The following is a 9,365-nucleotide window of genomic DNA, read 5'->3' as shown; positions in this document are numbered from 1 at the left end:
AAAATGGACTCTTATTGTAAAGTGTTGCCATTTTTTATAAATCCAAACAGTCTTGCCAAAGATGGCCATCTTTAAATATCTAAAAGGCCATAGCTTTGGAATGAGAGGCATATGTATATTGTATGTGTATATTCTTACACTTTATTTGCTTCTATTTTAGAACACTTGATTATCTAATCAGAATAGCTAAATATGTATTACAGTGACGATAAAAACAACAACAACTGAAATCGAATGCATTTCTGATTTGTTTGTTTCTGTTGGCTGCATGATGATACAGTTTGCTTTCTCATGTCACTAGCTTTAAATATGCAACTTCGCTGCATAACGAATACATAAAAACGACCAGTTGGATATAAACTAATGCAAATAGATGGTAACAATCGTTACATTACACATTTGGGTCGGGCTCGCGTATGTTTTTGTCACATTGTTTTAACCGCTTGAGGTATTAATGTTAGTCCTCTTAGCCTCGACGGCAAACATACTGCTGTTCTCCACTAATGCAGCATCTACTCAACAAATTAATTACTTTATAATGATAGGAAAACGCATACGGTTGTGTACTGTATAACATACTGTTTCATTGGCTGTTTTAAATCCGCATCTAAAGTGTCCCGCTCTGTGCAGCGCACTGCCTCGTGTGTTAAAATAAACACCAAGAGTGATAGTTTTTATTTCGCCTGTAGAGGCTGCTTTCGTACTGTGTAATGACAGCACATTCTCTCCAGCAAAGGACGCAACCCAGAAAAACTATCTGTATGGATTTTTGCCGATAATAACTGATTGCTAGCAAAACCGATAAATCATTCGACACCTTCCCAGTCTGCCAGTAACACTGTTTAGTTCCTGTCTCTCTGAAGCCCCTCCTTCCGAAAAGTGCAATGTGCTCTGATTGGTCGGCTAGATCAGTGTGATGTGAAATTATCAACCGCTTTGATTGTTTCTTAAATGCCATCCCGCTTACTATAACCGCGAGTTTTAACACACACTAACAGAACTCAACCAGGCCTCACCCCTTTTTTCGTGTATGCCTTGGGCGGGAATTATTTAAATGAGGAATATTGTGATGTGTAGCCTACTTTCCCTGAAGTTAACTCAATACTACAATTGAGGCGTTTCAGGGAGTTCACAAACAGTGCTGCTTATGCCTGGTTCAGATTACACGATTTTAGCCCGATCTTGGCACGATCCGTTTGACGTAAGGTGTCGTGGGGATTCGTAAACAACAACGGGCGTCGGGACGCAAGATTCGATCGTATCATCTCGTATAGTGTTAGGGCCGTTACATAGTCAACGCGAGCAAGCAACGCGAGCGACGCGAGCTACGCGCTCCTTTTCATAGTACACAAGCGTCACCGGCGATGCGTGAAATGCAATACACCGATCGCGCAGCAGGGGGTAGTAGAGTCTAGAGTCGGGTCACGTAATATTCAGATCAAAATGGCACTGAAGTGCATATTGCTGATTTTACATCGGCGGCAACAAAGGATGTATACGAACAAGCTCGCATAACTTTTCCTCTTCGCCCGCCATTGTATTCAAAGCTTCTTCTTCTGTAAACATAATAATATACCTTTTTATGTACATTACATGCAATGTCGCCCCCACCGACAACGCATAGTATTGCGTGTATCGGCGCGTCGCGTATCAAAAACTAGGATGACACATTTGGCTACGCATCGACGCATAATGGCGGCCGAAGCGTAGCGATGTGTAGCCTTGCGTATGCGTACCGATGCGTTGACTATGTAAGGGCCCTTATAGTGGGCGACAACCTACGTCGCGTCTGCGATGCTTCACGACGACATCACGACAAAAAGACTAGCATGTTTAATTTTTTAAAACGGTCGTCTACGACGGGTTCCATCACATGTATGAGGTTGACCAATAGGAGCACAGAAGCTTTTCCGTACACAACTTTCAAAAATGGCGAAACGAAAGAGAGACGATGGTGCTACTAGGTGGAGTTATGACATGGAGAAAAGATTCGTGGAGCTGTGGCAACTGTACTCCTGCTTATATGATGTGTAATCTGATTTCTTACCTACAGCCGGTGAGGTCCAAACAAAAGCTGCTTCCCTCCAAACACTGTATGGGAATTAAGAACGTGTCCATTGCCGGGTTTTCTTTCTTTTGTTTTTACGTTTTTCTGAACACAGGACAGCCAATACAACACTCACAGCTTCATCCATTGTTTACGTTCGTTTCCGGAAGTCACTCGCTAGTCGCTACTACCGTATTTTCCGCACTATAGGGCGCACTTAAAAGCCTTTAATTTTCTCAAAAAACGACAGTGCGCCTTATAATCCGGAGCGCCTTATATATGGATGGTGAACACACGTTCACCAAGACGGGGAGACAGCGCCGGGCGACTTACGCCACTATCTGCCAATGGATCGTGGATGCCTGGGCTAATATATCAGTCTCAACTGTGATCCGAGCTTTCACGAAGGCAGGAATAATCTCTTTATTTAGCCAGCTCACATACCTGTATTTACTTCCTGTTTTCGGTCGAAGTCCACAGTAGTTGATTGTCGAGTTCGCGCGCGCGCGCGCGATCAAACCTCCTCTGTGTGTTCAACATCTGATTCGGATGAACTATCCATTTGAGCAGATATTCTCAGCACACCACACAGCACCGTCATCGGCTGGCAGCTGACAGTCTGAGTCTCCACTGTTGCTTAGTTACCAATGATCGCGTGTGCGCACTAGACAATCGCCTACTGTGGACTTCGACCGAAAACAGGAAGAAAATACGGGTATGTGAGCTGGCTGAATAAACATAATTTTTATTTATATCTTTCACATTTACTGGAGTCAGATTCACCGTGTTCACTCACATGGCTTTGCACTTCTAATGACACATTAAGGTTGTTAAGAGGCTAAAAGCAGGTTTAAAACTTGTCCCGTTTAAGTCAACAGGGTGCAAATTTTAAAAAGAGGATAACACTGTGTAGGCAACACCGGTTTTTGTCGTTATCATCTGTACTGACAGCACTCCACATTTACAAAAAATGAGCTCAATGTTAAAATTGACCACCGGAGTTTTCCTTTAACGTTTGAACGTTACCATGGGAGTGATAGGAGTTGTCAGAACGCTTAATAAAGTTTGACTTTATCTGACTGTTTTGTTGACATCTAGTGGATGCATAACGCAAACCCAGTCAAACGTTTGACTGCAGTATCTTATGCGCCTTATAATCCGGTGCGCCCTATATATGAAAAATGTTCTAAAATAGGTCATTCATTGAAGGTGCGCCTTATAATCCGGTGCGCCGTATAGTGCGGAAAATACGCTAGTTTCGCCTTCTCGATGACATCAAGCGCGTAGTTAAAGACGGCACGCGATGACTGGTCTGGAAGCAACGTGTAGTCTGACATGTTTCTTGTCCACGACACAAGATTTTAGGAGTCAAAACCCCGTAATCTGACACAGTGACTATCGTAACAGACAAAAAAAAAAGTGTAATCTGAACCAGGCATTACTGATATAGAGAATAACTCCCTTTGGAGTGGCTGAATGCTTTGTAACTTTGCAGACCTTTCACGCTGAAATGGCAACATTACTCGCTAAAGAAAGTTAAAAATATAAAAAAAATGCCTGCCTTTGACAGATTTGTAATATATTGCAGTTAAAGGTAAATTTATATGATGCGACTGCGAACATCAACAAATGGACCTACAAAAATAACTGTTTTCAAACAGGTTTGATTATTAAGCCAATGTTGCTCTCTTGAGCTGGTCTTCTATCCCAAGCTGCATCTATCTGGTTGATGCATATGCACACTTTCGTTCAGACAAGTGTCTAGAAGTGTACAAGTGTAATGGCACCGTGCATATGCTGTTAAAGCAAACTGTTTTGTTAAATGGAATTACCCTTTGCTTGACTTTGAATTTATAACATTCGCAGTTACAGTAATATATCAGTAAAAAGTTATGCACTGTGGAAAACATTTCTCAACAAGCAGTTTCTCAGAGCTCACACGGCAACTACACAAAGCTGTATGATCTACGTTAAAGCATTTCGTTGTGCTCCCAATTGAGCTTGTGCAGTTTCCACTCCAGCTCGCGCTGTGGTCCCTGCCATTCAAATGCATATTTTACATAGAAATGTGTTTTTAACATTGTTTTTTTTCAGTACTGTGAAGTCACTCTTTGAGGTTTTCAGTGCTTCTGCAGCAGCACACATCCAAAGAATAAATGAAATTGATTAAATAAATCTTTGTTGATTGATTTTTCTTATTTAAAGGCCAACTACTAGAATTGTACGTTTTATTTGACCTTTTATGCAACCTTTAAAGGTGCATTGTGTAATATTTAGGAGGATCTGTAGACAGAAATGCAATATAATATACATAACTATGTTTTCAGTGGTGTATGAAGACCTTACATAATGAACCGTTATGTTTTTATTACCTTAGAATGAGCCATTTCTATCTACATACACCTCGGGTCCCCTTACATTGAAATAGACATTTTGCGCGGACATGTTCTTTCTACAGTGGCCCTAAACGGACAAACTACTACAGAGCGTGTTTCGTCACTATGTTATTCTTCTTGCAAAGAAGCTAGCTAAAGTCAGCGTGCAAAGAAGCTAGCTAAAACACTGACACAATGATGAACAAGTAACAATAATATTCACAATAACATATCGTTTTACTGCATAATAAAGTAAACCTCATTTCTTAATTTATCTTTGTAAAGAAACCTCATTGCTTAACTGGGTACTCTCTGCTGTCTCAGACGATGACATCTTTTCCTGTCGGCCACCCACCACTAAATGCTGCTAAAAATCACAAACTGCACCTTTAAAGGGGCTATACGTAGAATTCAGAAACCTTTATTAGCGACACCGGTGGCCGTTAAGTGAACTGCAGCCAGCAACTTACTGCTCGTGCTTCCATTCCTGCACACATAACGTACAAGAGACTGAACATGATTCATGATTCCATTCTCTATCTCTGAAGATGACATAGCGTTCCTGGACTGTCTCTGTCAGGACAGCAAAGGATGCAGTGAGAAGCAGTGACGACATTCGTTCTAAAGCAGTGTCCCCAGCTGCTGGAACCCAAAGGGTCTGCCATCATTGGAAGTATAATGTGTCTTACAAACTGCCAGTGCGGTCAGAGGGGCCGGCAGCCCAAGAGAAGTTATTTTCATCTCTCTCTTTCTAATTCACCGGCCCTCCTCCGGGTCCCTGAAATTCCAGTAAAACCCTTGGGATTGTTGAAATTCTGTATGTGAGTGGGATAGTGAAGGACTAGAACTGGTTGACTTGGGGTTTTTTGGACTGCAGACACAGTCCTGGACAGATGACAACCAGTCAAGCAAGCTACATCAAGGGGGTCAGGTCAGTCAAGTTCATGTTACACCACAGTGGGGAAACACGGCGGATTGTCCCCGATTCGCATTGCTGAGTCCAAACCCTCTGTGTTGCGAATGAGACAGGAATTAGGCATTTGATTTATTCAAACGTGTTTTGAAAGCTTCTATGCAGGCATGTCTGACATACCTGTACACCGTGTGCTTTTTATTACATTAGAAGGCTGAGTTTAAAGTCCCCGTGAACCGGAAGTTGCAAACGACTTTTCTCCAGTGTTGTGACGTATTTCTGAGAGAAACGGAATACTAAATGAGGCAAAATAGTGGGCGTGGCTTTTTTACAACTAGCACCTGATTGGATCTAGAAAAGTAGGTGTTTTCATTCAGCCTGTCTCCTGTCAGTTGGAGGGGCGTGGTTACGGATGTTAAGCAGACACCCAAACTGTAAAGCCTACGTCATCAAGGAAGGTCCTCCAATGCAGAGGGGAGGGGAAATTTCAGATTTTGATTAAAGATTACGAAGCCAAAAAATTTTTTTGTGTGGATTGACTTGCATGGATGAATTGTTCACCACAAAACGATCAATTTAGGCAAACAAAGTAATTATGGTCAATTTTGAATTCATGGGGACTTTAAAAGGATACTCCACTTTTTTTGGAAATAGGCTCATTTTACAACTCCCCCAGAGTTAAACTGTTGAGTTTTACCGTTTTCGAATCCATTCAGCCGATCTCCGGGTGTGACGGTACCACTTTTAGCATAGCTTAGGATAGATCATTGAAGTGGACAAGACCATTAGCATCTCTCTCAAAAAAATGACTAAAGAGTTTCGATATTTTTCCTATTTAAAACTTGACTCTTCTGTAGTTACATCGTGCACTAAGACCGACGGAAAATGTAAAGTTGCGATTTTCTAGGCTGATATGGCTAGGAACTATTCTCTCATTCCTGCGTAATAATCAAGAAACTTTACTGCCGTACCATGTAGGGGTGGGAATCTTTTACCATCTCACGATTCAATTCGATTCCGATTCTTGAGGCCACGATTCGATTCAAAATCGATTTTCGATTCAAAAAGATTTTCGATTTAAAACGATTCGATTTTATCCATAATGATTTCTAATCGGGTTTCTGATCATGATCTACTCACATCTGCTTTGCTATACAGAATGACAAACGGAGACCAGTGTTTCCTCTAGGATTTTTTCCAGCTGTGGTGGCAGGCCCATTTCGCCAGGGGGAGGGGGCGTGGCCCATGAGTGATATTCCCATTGGCCACGCTCCCTCATCCCAGGTGTTTAAACCTCCCCTAAGTATTATAACATTATAACATGAAAGGCTCGAATAAGAGCGGCAAAGCGATTATGCGCATCCTGTGCGCAGAATGATGCACTTGAAGCAACGCGAAGTCACAGCGCGCAGCGCTCCGGATTGAAAAGTTCAAAGCACAAAGCGAATAGATTATATCTATCTATCTATGCTTAATGTATTATATATATGCAACAGTTTATTGAGCATTTTCTTTTAACAGTTTTAAATTTCAGTTACAGTGCGCATGAAGAACAATTCATAGCGCTCTCCAGTGCTGTAATCTAACAGACACCCGGGAGAAAGGATTATGATTTAGAAAACGCTATAACGCGACGCGCTGTGTGAATGCTGAATGGAGAATGACTGAGGAGAGATGAGTTTCCATTAACTTTAACTAACGACTTAAATATTTATTTTTACCTCACATTATGCTCTTGAATGACTTTAGAAGTCTTGGAATATAGTGCGAACACTTTATGGTGCTTTACAATGTTTATTATGCCTTTAGCTTAACAATAACACAATCACATTAATATCGGACCTCACTGAGAAGCTGCAGCCGTGGCGGGATTATTTTAGGTGTGGCGGCCGGCCACGGCAGAATGAATGTAGAAGCATCAGAAGCTTCATAGAAGCATCCATATTTGCTTCCTCTGATTTGCCGATCACGTTCAAAAACCGGCTGCGTGCATGACGTCCGGACGTCCCGTATAGGCTATAGTTACAAAAATGGAGGCGAACAGCCAGCTGATTTTATTTATTTATTAAATCGATTCTTGGACATTTCGGATCGATTCTGAATCGTTGCAAATGAGAATCTAGATTCTTCTGTGAATCGATTTTTTGGCACACCCCTAGTACCATGAGTGCAGCAGGCGTAATGATATTGACTTCTTTATATTGATATTGACATACAATATAGTCATCAATTTTAAACGCTTAGAAAAACACAACGTTTTATTTTGTGTCACCAGCCTAGGTCGAGTTACACTACTCGAGTAACTGTGTTTAAATAGGGAAAAACGAGGAAGTGTTTGGTCGCTTCTCTTTTTGGCCCATATTTAATGCACTGGGCTAAGCTAAGTGCTAACATAGTTTTGCGGCAATACAGAGCGATATAGTGCACGCACTGAGACGAGAGAGGTATGTATCAACTCGTCTTAGTTAAAGGAGCTGTATGTAAGAAATGTATTTCAATTTATCATAAAATGGCCCTGAAATGTCACTAGACATTAAGAAATCATGTACATTTCAAATACTTATATCACTGACAACAGTAGTCTGGCCAGGATATTGTCATTTAAAAAGTGCAGTTGCAGCCCTCAACTGATGTTGATGTTGTCATGTTGTGTTTTGGTCTGATGCTCCACCCTCCACCTATCTACCAATCACGAAGTCAGTAGTGTTGCGGCATCCGGGTTGCCAGCTCTGCTCTAGTTACCACAGCTGCAGCTCGTCACGTTCCTGCTGGATCCTGCAGCTAGATCTGGCAACCTCGAGTTAGGGAGGAGGGGATACTGGATACTACAGTAATTTGACAGTGATTGCGGTACTAGTTTTGGCCACAATCTTACATACAGCTCCTTTAAGGGAATAACATAGTTTAATATGAAAAACCGGTGGAGTAACCCTTTAAAGGCAGACTGAAGTGCCTTGAAACGCACAGAATTATTCAATGTGTTGACGTAATTTCCACTGAAACAGGAAGACAGGGTGGGACATATCGAACAGCTCCTCCCCCTTTTTACAATAGCCAATAGTGTTTTGTTTAGATCAGTTTCCTCTTAATCGCTTACTGTTTCTCCTCCTAATCTCCTCCATATCGTTTAAAAATATAGCATTCTGTGCGGTATTCAAATGGGGCCGATACGTTTGCTGGTATGCACCGACTCGCGCAAATGATCCGCTCTGTCCTATCGTGTCTCTGGACCGGAACAGACTGTTTGCGTTGCGGTGGTTCACGTTAGGCCTACATTAACGTGAAACTAGACTTCATTCGCCTCAATGAAAAGCATATTTACACTGTCTGAATCGTCCCTATCCCCTATATTGTGCAATGTGCCATTCACCATAAGAAAATAATGATGTGAAGCTTAAGTGCATAGTCAAGTCATTGATCCATATTGGCGACAGAATTTTTAAATTCTTATCTTGTAAATGCAAATTTTGTAATTCTTTGGAGCACGCCACACAAGCTAATAGATAACAGTAAGGCTAACATTCATACTCAAATCCCCAAAACTTCAATTTTGATTTCATGGGAACTTTCAAAAAATTTCGTTAATTGAAAAAAGCTCAAATAAAATACAAATATTAAACAAATCAAATATAAATTCACACTAGATTATATTCAATACGTCTATATACATTTACTTGTATGTGTTTAATGCAAGTAAATTTAATTCAAATTTAAAAATATGCAACGGTTATATAGGAACAAATGGCAATGTTCGTTTTATTTTATTTTCTTCATAATATATGAAAACATTTCTTAATGTTGAATTGTTCAATCAGAGTTTTGATTCAATTCAATGAATCCAACTTTTGTTTTGCATTTTTTCTGCACAATAAGCAATACATTATTTATACAATTTGCAATAGCTTAATTTAATATTGCTAGCAAAATCATATCAAATATATTGTGATGAATAGTCAATGTTGACCAGCCCTAGTTTGAACTTCACATGGTATTTTAGTTGAATGTATACTGGTTCTGTTGAATAAGAAGC

This window comes from Rhinichthys klamathensis, unplaced genomic scaffold (assembly GCF_029890125.1).
Source record: "Rhinichthys klamathensis goyatoka isolate OS25496 unplaced genomic scaffold, OSU_Roscu_1.1 h1tg000030l_1, whole genome shotgun sequence".
NCBI classification, from domain to species: Eukaryota; Metazoa; Chordata; class Actinopteri; order Cypriniformes; family Leuciscidae; genus Rhinichthys; species Rhinichthys klamathensis.
Note: the sequence above shows the minus strand (reverse complement) of the source record.